The sequence below is a fragment of the Talpa occidentalis genome, unplaced genomic scaffold (genome assembly GCF_014898055.3).
Source record: "Talpa occidentalis isolate TD23 unplaced genomic scaffold, MPIMG_talOcc4v2.1 talOcc4.11, whole genome shotgun sequence".
In the NCBI taxonomy this organism is placed as follows: domain Eukaryota; kingdom Metazoa; phylum Chordata; class Mammalia; order Eulipotyphla; family Talpidae; genus Talpa; species Talpa occidentalis.
Window position 1 is genome coordinate 78349957 of NW_023601104.1, and position 16611 is coordinate 78366567.

Genomic DNA, 16611 nt, shown 5'->3' on the forward strand with positions numbered 1-16611 from the left:
ATTCGGAAGCTCAGGAATAATCCTGTTGATGTGGGTTCCAGCCCCAGCCACAACACCAACTCGCTGTGCAAACTCTGGCAAATGATTTCCCCTCTCCAAGCCTCCTCTTGCTCACCTGGTCCTTCTAGATAAGCTTACCTTGGCAGTGCCTTTCCTTCCTTCATCAGGAAATGTTCACTGAGCGCCTACCACATGTGAGCACTCTCCTCAACTCTGAAGCCTGGCAGTTCCTGCTTTCATGGCACTGACACTCTATCTCCAATGTCCTAGGGCTCCTGAGAAACCATAAAGACCCCACCCTGCATGAGGTGCCTATATAGTTCAGAAAAGAGATGGGCATGGGCTCCGTGGCTAGAAGTTAAAGCTGTGGGCCAGGGCCACCCTGGTGGTGCAGCGGGTTGAATGCAGCGCTGTGAAGCTGTCTGCAGTCTCTGCAGCGTGGGTTCAATTCCGGGCCAGCCAGGGAGATACCCACATGGCGCAGCAGACCTCTCCTGTCTCACCTGCTGCTCCCTTCAGCAGTGTTTTCAGTCAATCTTCCTGTTCTGCTCCCCACTCTGTCTCTGGTGAATCCTCTCACCTCCCAGAACTCTGGCCTGTACCCCAGTTCTTGTATAAATAACTATATCTTAAAAAAAAAAAAGCTGTGGGCCAGTAACTGCTACCCAGTCAGTAAAAGGGACAACAGTACTTCTTGCTTCAGATTTCTAACATGGTGGAATGTACTCGATGTCTGATTTGTGTGTGTGTGTGTTTCGGTGATGTTTTTACCTGAGGAGAGGGTACAAAATAGCCCTGCAGAGCCAGGAGAGAGGGAACAGGGTTGAGGAAAGCAGAACTACAGTGGAAGACAAAGCAAGAGGGTGGCTGAATAGTTCTAAATGGGGGGCCCTCGGGAGGAGCCAGCACTTAAGCCAGGGTCACTCCAGAACAGTCACTCCTTTCAGAGGGAAACTTCAATGTCATCACCAAACAGGGGTCAGGCCTGCCCAGCTCTGGCCTGGCTACTCCATGATGATGCCTGACGGCCCCTGAATGAGGGCTTCGGGGTGGAAAGCAGCAGTGAGCTCCAGAAAGTGAGAAGCGACAGAGGCCAGCAAGGGCTGCCCTCTCCTGACCCCTGTGCAACCTGGTTGCCCTGCTACCACCCAAACCTCCACAGGGCCTCACTACACGCAGGAGAGAAGAAGGGGCGGCGGCGTACAGATGTGCTGCGGTGCACACGCGCCCCGTCTGGGGCAAATGGCAGGTCTCGGCAGCCGGGTGGAATGGAAAGGGAAGAAAGCACTGGGGGACATAGCCCGGGTGGTGACCATGGGTACAAGACTCTCCGGGGAGTGCTCCTGGAATGTAGGTTCTGGCCCCACCCGCTCTCTTCTGACTCATTGACCAGGGGGTTCAGAACCCGACTTCTCCCTCAGGTCCCTGTGATTTTAATGCCAGCAGACCATTGCCCACCTGTAGCGGCAGGATGACCCGGGGCAGGATCTCTATGATCCGAGCAGACAGGTGAAGGAGGAGTCCTGGAGCCCTTGGTGGCTTTTGCAGGCTTCTATTGGGATTTACCAGTACATGGCCAGCAAGGGGTACCAGGGGGCCAGGAAGCTGGCAGGCCTCCCAGCCCCCATCAAGTCGTCACACTTTCTGGGCTCTCCGGCCTTCTCTTGTGGCCTCTGCTTCTCTTTCACTCTTTTCACTCTGTGGTTCCTGGTAGTTCTGTCCTCTGGCATCCCCTGATGCTGCCCTTATAAGCCTCATCTCAGCCCAGGTGAATCCCACTACGTATGCCCACACCCTACTCCAGGTGCCCGCCATCAGGCATGCATTCAGGACCGCAGGGATCCATCATCTATCCTAATGGCGAGAGGGCAGAAAAGCCTGACAATTACTTACCCTACACCACCCTTTGAGGCACTCTATGGACATGAGAATAGGACTTGACAGGCTAGAAACAGGAAGTCAGTCCCTTGCTAGCTGAGTGACCTCAACAGCCCACCTGTAAAATGAAGATGATGTAGTACCTGCCCCTTAGGAATATCAAGAGGGATAGATGAGAAGAAGGATGCAAGTACTTAATATCGTGCCTGGTATATGTTAAGAATTCAGTAAATTCCCCTCTTTTATAAATGCCTTTCTCCTGGCCAGCCCTCCCCAAATTGAAGCATGTCATAGGAAGATGCAGAAGGCGAGACCGAGGTACCCCTGAACCTTCCAAAGAGCTGCAGCCCTCAAGTGCAGGAAATTTGCCCAGGATCCCACAGACTCAGAATGTGCTTGCACAAGTACCTCGGGATAAGGGGGTACACATGGAAAGGGGCATTCCCCCCATCTGAGATATGCTCTGGAAGGAGACTGTGACAGGAGAAAAAGGATGGGGAGCGGAAGAGAATGTGAAACCACATTTACCCGGGGGTTTCCTGTCTTGGCAACTATGTTCCCAAGCTTCAGTGTTGAGTCAGGGTCAATCCAGAACGTTCACTCCCTTTCAGACCCACCAGGTGGACCCTGCATGTAGGGAGTTAGTGGCTTGAGGGGAACAATGGGCATGAAAAGGAAGAGGGTGTGAAGAGTCAGAACAGCTGCTACATTTGCATCTAAAACATGAACGGATTCTATTTAATAGGACCTAACAAGTAAAAGTAATGCTTGCATAGACCCCCCCCCTCAAAAAAAAAATCCAGGAAGGTAGTAGAAAATGGGGTCCTTCACCCAGCAACGGCCTGTATCTGCATCAAAATTCTTTTTCCTGGCTGGTCTGGCATTCTGCCTTGGCCTTCCCCACCCACGGCTGGCCCCAGGGCTCAGAAGACCCCTGTCTACATATTTAGAAATAGTCTTCGAAGATGTAATTATTAATAGATAGAATTAGGTCACTAGGGTGGGCCCTAATCCAATCTGACTTCTGGTCCTTACAAAAGGGGAAATCTGGACACAAGGAAAGCAGCATGTGAAGATGAAGGCAGGGACAGGGGCCAAGGAGCACCAAAGGTCACCAGCCAACCCCCAGCAGCATAGACAAACCTGGAAAAGATTCTCCACTCATAGCCCTCACAGGGAACCAACTCTGATCTCGGGCTTTAGGCCCTCGGAACTGTGGGCCAAAAATGTCTGTCGTTTCAACCACCCAGTCTACGGCACTTGCCACAGCAGCCCTAGAAACAAATATTCCCACAGCCTTACTTTGCTTCATCGCCCTGATCACCAGTGGAGCAAATGAGAAACTTCCAGAAAGTCATTGTATTTACTTTTCTATGCAACGAACCAGAGAGATATCATGGAAGTATATAAAGACAAACGAAACATAGTCCCCACCCTGTAGCTGCTCACAGGTATGCCAATGTTTGGCACTTTGCAGCTTACAAAACTCACATATGTGGTCTCTTGTGGACCCCCGACCTTATACTGTGGTGGAAAGGGGGGCTGTGGGAGCCCCACTTGGAAGATTGGTGACTTATCCCAGAGCCCACAGCTGCTAAGTGGCAGAAAGCAACTGCAGCAAGGTCTTCCGAGATCAAGACGACGTTTGGTGTTTGTCTCCCTTATTCGGTGTCGCTGCCTCTCTGGCAATCTGGCAGCCACCAGCATGCAGAAACCGCTACGCTGAGGCAAATGGAAATAAGCTGCTAGAATTCAAGATCTGTCCCAAGCACATGCCAGAAGGCAAGAAGGGAGGCCAGCAGGGCAGGATAGAGATTGTCCCCTCATCTGCCTGTCTCAGGCCCCTCACTCACTGCAGCTGTACCCATCACCCCTCCCCACGCCCACCTAAAGCCCCCAGCCACTTCTATCTCACAGGCCAGGCCGGTTCCTGGTAACCGTGCCATCCGGTGTTGTCAAAATAGCAAGCAGCTGGTTAGAATTCCAGAATGAAATCTATTCTATGTGCCTCAGCAGCCTCCTAAATGACTGCAACTGTGGCAGCTAAACCCGCTAATGTGCTAAGCATTTCTGGCTGGGCCAGGAGGCAGGGCTGGTATTTTGGGAGCCGGGAGGAGCTTGGAGGCATCATCCTTGGCAAGTTGGGGAATGAGGTGGAGGCAAGGAGAACCAACCCACAACGCTTCCCATGAAGTCACCCACAGCCTCCTGAGCTGCACCTCAGGATTTCTAGAGCAATGCTGGTGTGCAGAGGGTGCTTAGCCTGGCGGGCTGGGCTGGTGGGTGGGCACAGAGAACTTGCAGGCTAGGCAAGGAGTTCACAAGCAGCAGGGAGAGAGGCCTCTAAAAGGCAAGTTATGGTGGATACTTTTTCTGCTGATGCAGAGCAGTGTGTAGTGCTGTCCACGAGGTTGGGCAGCCAGGGCCTGGCCCTATCTCTGTTTGCCTCTGAGTTGGCAGAGGCAGGGCCCGTGGTGACCAAACAAAGGACAAAAAGCCAAATGCCCAGAAGCCAGCAGGCAAGACTCCAAGAGGGTCTAAGGATGAGGGCACTTTCGAGTGGTCAGGGCCCTCGAGGGCATGGAATCGGGTCAGGGACGAAGGATCTGTCACACAGGGTGCCCGCTGGCCTCCCGGCCTCTCTCTGTCTCCTCCACAGTATTCTTGCTTTTCAGGGGTTCCTTTGAAAAAATTTCAAAATGTGAAACCTGGAAGGGAAGCAAACCCCCACATCCGGGATCAAAACAAGATCCGGGCCTTCCTTTATCCCTGGAACACTCAACTCCACTCATACTTACAAACCAGAGGATATGGCAGTAGCCTTGGAGGGGAGAGGCTGGGAGCCAAAATGAGAGATGGGTGAAGAGTTCTCCCCTGGGAGTCACTGGTGACAGGAAGTGGTGAGTGACAAGGCAGTGAGCGCAGGTGAGAGAGACATGGGGTCATTCTGGGAACACATAAGCCAGAAAAACCCTGACAGGATTCAATCTAGAGGGAAAAAATCCCAACTGATAGAAACTGCTGAGAGCTTGCAGTTTTTAAAGCCCTTCCAGCAAAAGGATCTGTGGAAGCTTTGCAAACTCTGACCACGCAGCCAGCCAGCCGCAGCCCAGCCCACAGCACTAAGAGTGTTTTTGCTAAATCAGAACAAGCCCACTCACAAGTATCTTGTCCCGACCTCCCCCTGGCATCCTTTCCTTTCCTGCCTGTGTGCCTGCTTTCCTCAGAAATTAAGTTTTCTCATAGTAGAGGGAGAGAGTGCTGCAGGGGCCAGGGGAGCCAGCAGCCCGACTCCAATCTCAGCTCCTCCACTCACAGGCAGCTGACCCTGGGCAAGGCGTTTAACCTTTATGAATCTCATTTCTTAATCTGCAAAACTAAAAATGAAGCTGCAGTGTAGAGATGGTGGGAGAACTAATGAGATCATGTATTCAGGGTGCCAAGCACAGAGCCACAGGGCTGCCCCCCCTCTTCCCACCTTCTTCTCCAGGGCCCTGGAGCCCCCCATTCAATGGGGAGAGGGCACAGGTCAGTGGGAGTTTAATTTAAAAGCTGGGGAGGCAAAGGCCTCCTTATATAAAACAACCAGTTGTGAGTTTAATCGAACCCCTCTGACCCGGAACATCATTTCCCGTCCGCCCTACCCACAGACCCCCATCTCCACCCTCAAAGTTCTTGCTATAGACTTATTTCATCAGGATCACTGCATTTTACAGCTCCATGTAGGTGCCATCCACATTCTCTTATAGGTGCCCTGCAGGGAGCACCCTTGAATACAAAGTCCTCTGAACAGTGCCCCTGAAGATTGCTGGTGTTGCAGCCCTACTAAAGCCCTTTCTTAGCATTACCTTCTCAGGGAGACTTTTCTGAGGCTTCCCAGGGTCCCTTCTCTTCCTTAAACACCAACAGCAGTTCATCTGTACTTTTTAGGGGCCTCATCAAAGTCTGCTTTTATTGGAGAGGGAGTGTGTGTGGGAGGGGGGTTGTGTGTGTGTGGGGGGGGGTGTGTGTGTGGAGGGTGTGTGTGATTCCAGCAGTGCTTAACTTACCTCTCTGCTCTTAGCCGTCCCTAACACAATGCTAATTCAGTTTGTGAGGCCAGCATTACCCTAGGTGTCCCCTGATTTCCCAGACAGGCTTCATCTCCTCCACAGTATTCACACCAGCCAAAGATATTAACACCAAAAAAATTTTTAATTTTAAAAAACTTAACTCTTACTTCATACCCTATATATTAACTCAAAATAGATCATAGAGCTAAATGGAAGGGCAAAAACTTTACAGCATCTAGAACACTTGGAAGAAAATCTTTGTGACCTTGGATTGAACAAAGACTTCTTAGATAGGACACAAAAAGCATCAGCCTTAAAAGAAAAAAAAAAATGGTATATTGGATGTGGTCAAAATTTAAAACATGCTCTTTGAAAGGCACTAATACAAAAATAAAAATACAAGCCACAGAGTGGACGAAAATATTTGCAAAACATATATCTGTAGTCAGAATATATAAAGAACTCTTAAAACTCAATAATAAGAAAACAAATGACCCAATTTTTTTAAGTGGTCTAAAGAACTGAACAGACATTTCACAAAAGAGGCAATACAGATGGCCAAAAAGCCTGTGAAAAAATGTTCAACATCATTAGTCATCAGGAAAATGCAATTAAAATCACAATGAGATGCCACTAAACATCTATTATAATGACCAAAATTAAAAAGACTGACAATGCCAAGCGCTGGCAAGGATATAGAGTATCCTTGGAACTCTCATGCACTGTTGGTGGGATGAGTACAGCCACTTTGGAAAGCAGTTTCTTATAAAGTTAAATATACACTTAAGACCCAGCAATCATATGCCTAGGCATTTAGCCAAGTAAAATGAAAACATATGTCCACACAGAGACCTATATATATGAATGCTCAGAGCAGCTTCATTCATAATAGCCGAATGTTAATCAATTGGTAAATGAATTGGTCCAGCCACTTGATGGAATGCATCTGTACACACAATAACATGGGTGAATGTTAATGTATTAGATTACTTTTGTTTCACTGGTGTAAATTACCACAAGGTTGGTGGCTTAAAACAACGCAAATTTATTATCATTCTGGAAGTCAGAAGTCCAAACTCAGTTTCACTGGGCTAATGTCAAGGAGTCAGCAAGAAGGGTTCTAGCTGGAGGTTCTGAGGAAAAAAAAACCTGTTTCCTTATTCTTTTCAGCTTCAACAGACCATCTATATTCCTTGGCTTGTGTTCCTTCCTCAAAGTCAGTAGTGTAGTTACATTAAGTTTCAGGGATTTATCAGTAGTTATGTATTTCCAAGTATATAATGTGACATTTCAAAGATGAGGAAACTTAGGGTCAGAGAAATCAACTATCTCACCCCACATCCCGGATATGGTGAAAATCATATTCAAACCCAAGACTGCTGAATGCAAATTCAGAGTTGTTCCCAGCATATGTAAGTCCTCATTCCTCCCACCTTGACCTTCAAGTCCTCCATCCTTGGAAGCTAGTTGAGCATCTTCAATCCAATTCAGAGCCCTTAGCCCCTCTCCACTCTGGGAAGCGAGTACTAGAGGTTGGCGCCTGAGGTCACCCAGACATCCTGCCAGCTTGCCCTCCCTCTCTGGAGGAGATGGCCCTGCCTCTGGTCATCTCAGCAGCAGCTCTTGCCAGGAATCAGTATGACACTGTCCTCCCCATCTCTCTGCTCTTGGAGCCCAACCTCAGTTTGATGAGATTAGACCCTTAATAAGATTGATATTTGCATCCTGTTTCATATTGGGTTGTCGAAAAAGTCACGATGCATTTTTGCTTGAAAAACATTAAAAAATACATCATGACTTTTCTGACAACCCAGTATTTGTTAGCACTCTGTCATGTTAGGTTATTTTATCTGGCCTTCTCCCATTGTATGAGGCTAATGGGCAGCCCATTCAACAGACAAGAAAGTTGAGAAAAAACGGTGGGAGTAGGCTGGCCACACTCACACAGCAAGTGGGTAAAAGCCAAGATCAGAATCTGCTCCAGGCTTCCCCTCCCCACACCACAAGTGCCTTTCACCTCAAAGAAGTTGGGCAAACCTCCCTAACTAGCTGAGCCTCACCTTCCTCATCTGTAGAGTGAAAATGGGGTAATCTCTGACCTGCCTACCACACCATGCATACATGGGGGATAGAGAGGGAAAGGTATGTAAAAGCCAATCAGAAACTTTAAAATGTACAAAATATAAGGAACCATTCTGATTACATTCTCAAGGAATGTCACAATTTTCCTCTAAAAGTTTCTTTTAAGGTTTCAGTTGTCCTAAAGTTCCGCTTCTGCTCCCATTTTCTTTATTTCTGGTTAAAGTAGAGAAGTTCCACCCTCCATCTCAAGGTCAACATTTATACATTCTTCCATCTTTACCCTGTCTGAAATCAAGAACTGGCCATCCCTACCATCTACCCACATCCCATCCTCTCTGCCACATCAGTTCCTCTTTAAGGCTAGAAATTTCCAGTTCCCATTTTCAGTCCGCATTGCTCTTCCCCAGTCAGAGCCAATCTAATAATGCTGAAGCACCAAAGTCACATCTCTCAGTGACTAAGGACCCCCAAGTGGGCAGAGTTCAGGGCTCCTCCAGCCAGCTTCCAGCATATCACCCACAACCACCCCTGTGACCCCATGCAAATCCAAGTGGCTCCCATTTCTCTAAAACTCTATAGTTTTCTCCCTGCTAGGTACTCCCTTTAGGAAAGGCTGGGAGGGACAGTTTGGGGGGAGAGGGAGTCAAGAGATCAAATTAGTCCCTCAGCTCTTAACATAAACCTAAACATAATCCAAGCAAACCAAAGAGTTGAAGTTTTAAAAAAAGAAAAAAGCCCTAAAGTAATATTAATAACAATAATCCAGGAAATAGCTATCTGATAACTGAGTATGGGGTGAGGCTGAGGGAGGGTTAAATAACAATGGAATATATCAGCAGACTTAAAAAAGGAATAATACTGTCTTCTTATTTTTACTTACTTTAACTGGTTATCAATATTAAAAATAAATCAAATTTGACCTCACAAAAATAATTCCACATGGATCACAGTATTTGACACTAAATTATGAAACTTCCAGAAGAAAATGGGAATATGTCCATGACCCTTAGGCAGGCAAAGAGTCTTAGGACACCAAAAATAAGAACCACAAAGGGAAGAATTAAACTGGACTTCCAAAAATTTCTGCTCTTCAAAAGACCTTGTTAGGGCCTCCCTGGTGGTGCAAGGGGTTAAGATGCAACCTATAAAGCTATCAGCAGTCACTGCAGCATGAGTTCGCTCCCCGGGGAAGGGAGCTACCCACATGGCGCAACAGACCTCTCCTGTCTCACCTGCTGCTCCCTTCAGCAGTGTATTTCAGCCAATCCACCTGTTCTGTTCCCCACTCTGTCTCTGGTGAATCCTGTCACCCCCCACACCTCTGGCCTGTATCCCAGCTCTTTTATGCATAAATAAATAAATCTTTAAAAAAAATACTCACAGTGAGTATACATATCTAGCAAAAAAATGAAAGACACCAATTTCAAAGGATATAGGTACTCCTACATTCATTGCTGCACTATTTACAATAGCCATGTTATGGAAACAACCTAAGTGCACCATGACAGATGAGTGAATAAAGAAAATGTGAGATGGATGGATGGCTGGACGGATGGATGGATGGATGGGTCAATAGATAGATAGATATATAGATAGGCAGACAGACAGACAGATGGATAATGGAATACTACTTAGCCATAAAAAGATGAAATCTTGCCATTTATGATAATATGGATGGAACTAGAGGGGCTTATGCTAAGTGAAATAAGTCCTAAAGAGAAAGACAAACACCAAGTAATTTCATTCATATGTGGAATATAGAGAAATAAAACAAAGGAACATGTAAAACTAAACCCTATACAAAACCTAGAAATCTAATTGCAGAAGTGCGGCTACCAGAGACAGAGAGCAGAGTGAGGAGCAAAGTGGGACAGAAGCCAAATGAACAGTGCTGGAGGATTATGGATGCTTTGGCGATGGGCATGGTGGTAACAAAGATTTGAAGAGGTGTGACCCGTTACCTCTAAATCATACACAGGGCTAAAAACTATCCTTACCTCAATTTAAAAAAAATACAATTTTCAGAAATAAACAATGCATGATTAATGCCACGGAATCACACACTTAAAGTATTCAAATGGCATCATATGTGTGAGTGTGTGTGTATACATATCTATATACAATTTTATAAAAAAGACTGGAGAAGATGAGGAGGCAAGCTGCAGACTAAAAATGTTCATGAGACATACATGTGACAAAGAATCTATGTCCAACACCCTCACGATGCAAGTAATCAGAAGACAATAATCCATTTTTCAAATGGGTGAAGACTTGAACCGTCTCTTCGCAAAATAATACAAAAGGACAGTTGCTAAGCCCATGAAAATGTGTTCAGTATCACTAGTCATCAGTGAAAGGTAGGCTAGAACTAGGAGACACCTCTCACATCCACTGAAGTGGTTAGAATTTAAAAGGTTGATAATACCAAGTGCCAGTAAGGATGTGTAGCAATCTAAATGCTTTGATATTGCTGATGGGAATATTAAATGGCCCATTGGAAAAGCACTGCAATTGCTTATAAAGAAACACACTCTTGCCATATGACTATTTGCCCAAGAGAAATGGGGAAAAAATTATGTCCACAAAAAAGATTTATCCACAGATGTTCATAGCAGCTTCATTCACACTCACCAAAAACTATTTGCGCTTGGGAAATCACCCAAATACACATGAACTAGTGAATGGATAAAAAAAAAATTGTGGTGTGTTCATATAATGAAATACTCTCAGGAATAAAGAGGAACAAACTATTGCTAAGTATAACAATATGGACAAATCTTATTTTTAAAAAGGCTTAATAATATAGATTCAAAAGAGTACACACTGTATGATTCTATTTATATGAAATTTTAGAACCAGCAAAACTAATCTATAGTGACAGAAAGCAGATCAATGGTTGCTTGGGGCCAAAGCTGGGTTGGATTGCAGACCTACAAAGGAAATTTGGGGAATGATTAAAATATTCTCCTGTGCTTGTCATCACAGAGGTATATAGATCTGTCAAAACCTACAGTACTGTATACTTAAAAAGAACTTTTTATAAATCAAACCACAAACTGGTGAAAATGTTTATGACAGTTACAAAAGTCAATATCCTCAATATATGAATGTGCCCATACAAGTTGATACAAAAAGCATTAAGACCTTAATAGATAAAAGGCCAAAAGACACAGAAAGCTCACAAAAGAGTAAGTAAGAATAGCTAATAATCAATGTTAAAAGGATGAAAGGCCATATTTCACATGCCAAATTAGCAAAGTTTTTGGTTTTAATAATGCTAGTATTGGGGCCTTCCTGGTGGCTCAAGCGGTTAAGTCTCAGCACTATGAAGCAATCTGCAGCCTCTGCAACATGAGTTTGATCCCTGGCCTGGGAGCTACCCACATGGCTCAGCAGACCTCTCCTGTTCTGCCCGCTGCTCCCCTCAGCAGTGTATTTCAGTGTATTTCAGTCAATCTGCCTGTTCTCCCCACTCTGTCTCTGGCGAATCTGCTCACCTCTCTGCACCTCTGGCCTACACCCCAGCTCTTGTATGCATAAATAAATAAATAAATCTTTAAATAATAAATAATAAATAAATAAATATTTAAATGATAATAAATAATAAATTTAAATGATAATGAATAAATGAATTTAAAAAATAAATAAATCATTAATAATTATTATTATAATAAATGCTAGTATTATTGGGCAAGATGGGCACTCTGCTGGTGAAAATAAAAATTAGTGAATTTCTGGAACATAATTTGGCAATCAGGGTCCAGAACCTTAACAATTTCCAAACTATTTAAGCTACTTCTACGAACCTACACTAAAGAATAACCAATGAAAAGGAATCAAAATCAGTGATCTATATGCAAGAATTTTCATTAGGACAAGCCATCAGACTGAGTAAATATTGATACATTCAATATGATGGAATAGCAAATATTTGTCCATGGTAGGAATTTAACAAATATTTCTTAAATGTATTCTATTTATATACTTTCTAAGAACTTTAGGAAGGAGTGAAATATACAGGTGACTTACACTTACAGATAGAGAAACTTTTTTTCATCACAGCACAGATTGAAAATCACCTAAATGTCCATCAAGAGAGAAGTGAAGTTAAATAAATCATGGTATATCCACATGACAAAATACTATGCATATCCTAAAATAGGATACCTGTATACTTATTTTTATAGGCAGATAAATAGGTGTATGCCTACTGTATTTTAATATGAAATGATCTCTGAGATATATCGTTAAATTTAATAAGGCAAAATGTAGACAGGACATTTAAATGCAACTATCTGAAGGGAGAAAAAATAAAAGGACAGCTATACATCTCCACAAAGACGTGGAAGAAACAAACTGAGTACAATGGTTAACCCTTATTAGAGAAGGAGGGTCTGAGGAAGGGGGACCAGGGGTGAGAGACTCGGATTTGCTTTTTTTCTTGGTTGACTCTTCTGCAGTGTTTGATATTTTCACCACATAGAGATCTTTCTTTTTCAAAAATTAAAACCAAAAATAAGACCCACTTTGTTTAGAGTTGACCTACTTCGTTATGGGTTAAACTGTGCCCACTCCGCCTCATGCTTATGTTGAAGACTTAACACCCAGTATCACAGAAAGTGATCTTATTTGGAAGTAGGGTCACTGTGGATCTAAGCAGACTTCATCCGGTACCTCTCATGTCCTTATAAAAGAAAGAACTGTGGCCACAGGCATGCACACAGGCAGAGCACCATGTGACAATGAAGGTATCAGTGGGGTGATGCTTCTATAAGTTCAAGAATACCAAAGATTGCCAGCACACATCCAGAACCTAGTAGATGTATGAACAGCCCTCCCTCACCGCTCGCAGAAGGAATGACTGGCAACACCTTGATCTTCAACTTCTGGCCTCCAGAACTGTGAGGCAACACATGTCTGCTAAAACTCTCAGTTGTGGTACATTAGTACAGCAGCCTATGTGGACTAATACAGGGAGGAATATTAACATGAAATCAAACAAAAAATAATAAGGTTCATAATGATCACACCAAACATCTAGAAACAAACATTATCAGTTTCTGTCCTATAACCAGTCCCCCTCCACATACACTCTCTCACATACATACACATACTCACACGCACACCCTTGATTTGAAAATGTAAAATAATAAGCAAAGGCATCTGACTTTATTATAATCCCAAGCGTCGGTCCTGCCCCACATAGTTAAGAGGAACTGAGCCACTGCCCAGAATCCCATGGCTGTGTGTGAACGGCAAAGGAAGAAAAGAACACCCCAGAAAATCACTAGTAACTTTAACTGGTGACTCAGCTTTTGTCTAGGAGTGGAAACTATCCATTCTATCCGTGCACAAGATAGCTTCAGAAAGGAAGCTACAGCTTTCACAACTGTCCTGTTGTTCTAGCAACAATCAAGGATTCTAAGGTGTCCAGCTGTGCACCCAAAACAGAGCGGCTCCCAGAGCAAGAGTACTAACAGCAGGGCCATGAACCATCTGCCTCACTGCACCTCCAGTGCAGGCTCCAGACCCCCACATAGACCTCATCGAATTTCCCAGGAGCCCTTGCTCCCATTACAGTCTTTTTTCCAGAGACCTTTCCTTTTCTCAGGACAAAAAGCAAAACACATAAAAGGAAAGTGGGGTAATAAGTGAGAGAAAGAAAACAACAAAATGCAAAACAGAAACAGAAGGGCACAAAAGCAAAACCAAAATTTTGGATCAGAGAAGCCAAGTGAGTTTGGGGGTGGGGAAGCAGAGGATGAGGGGGCACAGGGATTTAACAGGGAAGAATTTAAGCTCACAAGTCCCTGAGGGTTCAAAATGGCAACTACCTAACGCCATTTGGTCAATCTGCTCACCCAAAGCTCCCTGCCACTCGCCAAGGGAATCCATAATTATTAGCACCGCCACCTGCACATGTGGGATCTGGATCTGCCTTTTTTTCAAAGATTAGAGAGGTGGGACCACAAAGATTAGTTCCCAATGCCAGAGAAAAGGCTAGAAGGGGGAAAGAAGGGGAGAAGGGAGACCTTCACACGGCATGCAAGGACATGGTGGGCTCCCCCCACCCCATATCTCAGCTATTATGCATTCCCAACTGGCTTGGCCAACATCCAGAGAGACTCCAGGCTGGTGAGTCTGTGAATGTGAGGCAGAGATAAGCACCGCGGCAAGGGGGAGCCTGCCCAGTTATATATGGGCTGCAGCGCTGCTATAGCAAGGAGCCAAGGGAACCTTCCATTTCCAAGACATTTCTGTACTCAGTCCTGCTCCCCAAGATTAAGAATTCTCTTTCTGGGATCCTCCCACTTCCTGGAACAAAACTAAGCAGTTACCTTGAGAACATGAAAAATTGGGGGATTCGGTATGAGTTTTCAAGTGTGTGAAAGCCACATTGATCCTGAAAGCATATTTGTCATAAAACTCAAAGACAAGGAAGCTCCACTCTTTCCTTCCTCTCTGGGGTAGTCACCCATGGGAAAGCATCTGAGAAACAGGGAGGGCCCGTTTCCAACCCTGCCAGCAGACCTCAGCAGGAGGATGCTTCGGGAGCCCAGGAAAGGATGTGCTTCCTCCCAGAAGGAGGCTGGGCTTTTGGGGAACGGTCAAATCCTTTGGACAAAGAGAAATTGGAGGAAGGCCTTTCTGGAGCACAAACGAAGTCAGAAGGGTGGGCCTGGGCCTGGCTTTGGGCACCAATGGGCAGGGGCAAAGAAACAGCTTATGGAGCTAAGGGAACTGGCGCTGGGAGCTTACCCACCTTCAACAAGTGCAGGGCACCTCTGACTTTGTCCTCCAAAGAGCAAAATCCAGCAACACAGGGCACCAGCAAAGTCTGGAGGAAAGGAATGTCTGCCCTTAGCCCTGCCCCGGGGTCAGACGCCTGGAAAAAATTCCTGGGATTATTCGGAGTTGTCTGAGATGGATTTGGAGCCACCCCGGCTGAAGACAGATGTGGCTTTGCATGGGGGCTGCCAGGCCTGGTGTATGGCAGGCTGAGGACACACTCATGTCTCAGAACTTTCATCCTTACTACCCACCAGCCTGGATCTCCTTTCCCTTCTTTCCCCCCATTCAGATAAATCCTTAAAAACCATGCTCCCCTCATTCAGAATTAATTAATCCACCCCCCGTTTATGTTCCTTCAGCAAGTTGCTTATATTGTTGTGTCCATACGTGTTTTGCCTGCCTTGTTCTAAAATTAGCCTCATTCCCTTCTACATACAAACTCTTCAATGTCAAGAACTAGGTCTTATACATCTTCTTCGCAGCTAGCACCAACTTTTCCAGAGCAGACACTCAGTAAATACTTACTGAATTCAATGCCCAGATCCCCCAGAGCAACCTGGTATTGACTGACATTCCTTGTTCCGACACCCATTCACTCATTTGTTCAACAAACATGAGTGCCAAATAAATGCCAAGCTGCTTCTGGTTCTCTCTCTCTCTCTCTCTCTCTCTCTCTCTCTCTCTTTCTCTCTCTCTCTCTCTGCCTCTGTGTGTGTTTGTGTGTGCGTGTGTCTGTGTGTGTGTCTCAGTACACTTGAACTCTTTTATCAAGCAGCTAGAAAGCAAGTTGCAATATCCAAGCTCCAGTACAGGGCTTTATTTCAGGTTGAGGACAAAGAAGATCCCACAGACTCGCCAGGCAAAAAACTGGACCACTTTAGGGAGGTAGACTGGGGGACGTGGGGGTGTGTTTCCTATACCCCATACCTATATCTGTCCAAATGAAAAGTCACACCCTCAGTAAGACCCCTGGAGAGACAGATTATCTGAAACATGGGTAAGAGCCCTCAAGGGCTCTCCCCAGCCCACCCAGAAGCAGCCTAGATACACCTATCACAGAGGGTGACAGAGTTGAGACAACCCATTCATCTATGCAACCATGCTGGGAGGGTGCTAGGAAAGGAGCTGGTAATGGGGGGGGGAGCTCTGGTCATGGGGGGCTTTGGTAAGGGGGAGCCACAGAAGCTCTAAGAAGTCCTGTCAGCACAATAGATGAGCTCATGGAGGTGGGAGGATTCACTGAAGGTCATGAGAAAAGTCTGCCCTCCCCCTCCTCACAGATCAGACAGTACAAATTACTTGAGAAGCTGTTGAATCCAGGAACTGCCCAGCTGTGGCAGGGAAATGAAGGTGAGTGTGGGGGTCTTAGGGACAGGCATTTATCTCTGGTTTCTTTCCAACTCCAAAATTATAGGATTCCAATCTGAGCCTCCCCTGGCAAGAACTTGAAAAAGTTGACTGAGACCAGGGACATTTAGACAAAAAGTTGAAGAGCACATCAAATAATAAACCAAGAAGAAGTTCTGAAGTCAAAACAGGGGATAAATTTTCCTTATCACCCTAAGACATGCCTCCTCACAGCAGCTAGATGCTGCCTGCCAGGCCTGGGAAGATGATAATGGCTTTTAATGGCCTGTAAACAATAGGACAAGCCTTTGTCATCAAGTTTAACCTCTTCAGCCTCCACCCTCAACAGGGTAAAAGGAAGAAGAATCCTTCCTTTCAGAAAATACAAAAAAATAAGAGAGAGAGATGATGAACCAAAGAATGGCAGAAGATGCAAACTTTGTTCTTACTCATAAGCTCA

General features: G+C 45.3%; 1 protein-coding gene across 4 annotated transcripts in view; it reads right to left on the reverse strand.

Moving 5' to 3' along the window:
* DPF3 (double PHD fingers 3) overlaps positions 1–16611 on the reverse strand; it is a 245745-nt gene that overhangs the window by 173361 nt on the left and 55773 nt on the right. Inside the window, exon 1 of one of the 4 annotated variants that reach the window (XM_054691439.1) lies at positions 14776–16307. The exons of the other annotated variants lie outside the window; for them this stretch is intronic. The gene's annotated coding sequence lies outside the window, so the exon portion shown is untranslated. Of the gene's footprint in view, positions 1–14775; positions 16308–16611 lie in introns of those variants that run through there. 4 annotated transcript variants of the gene reach the window in all.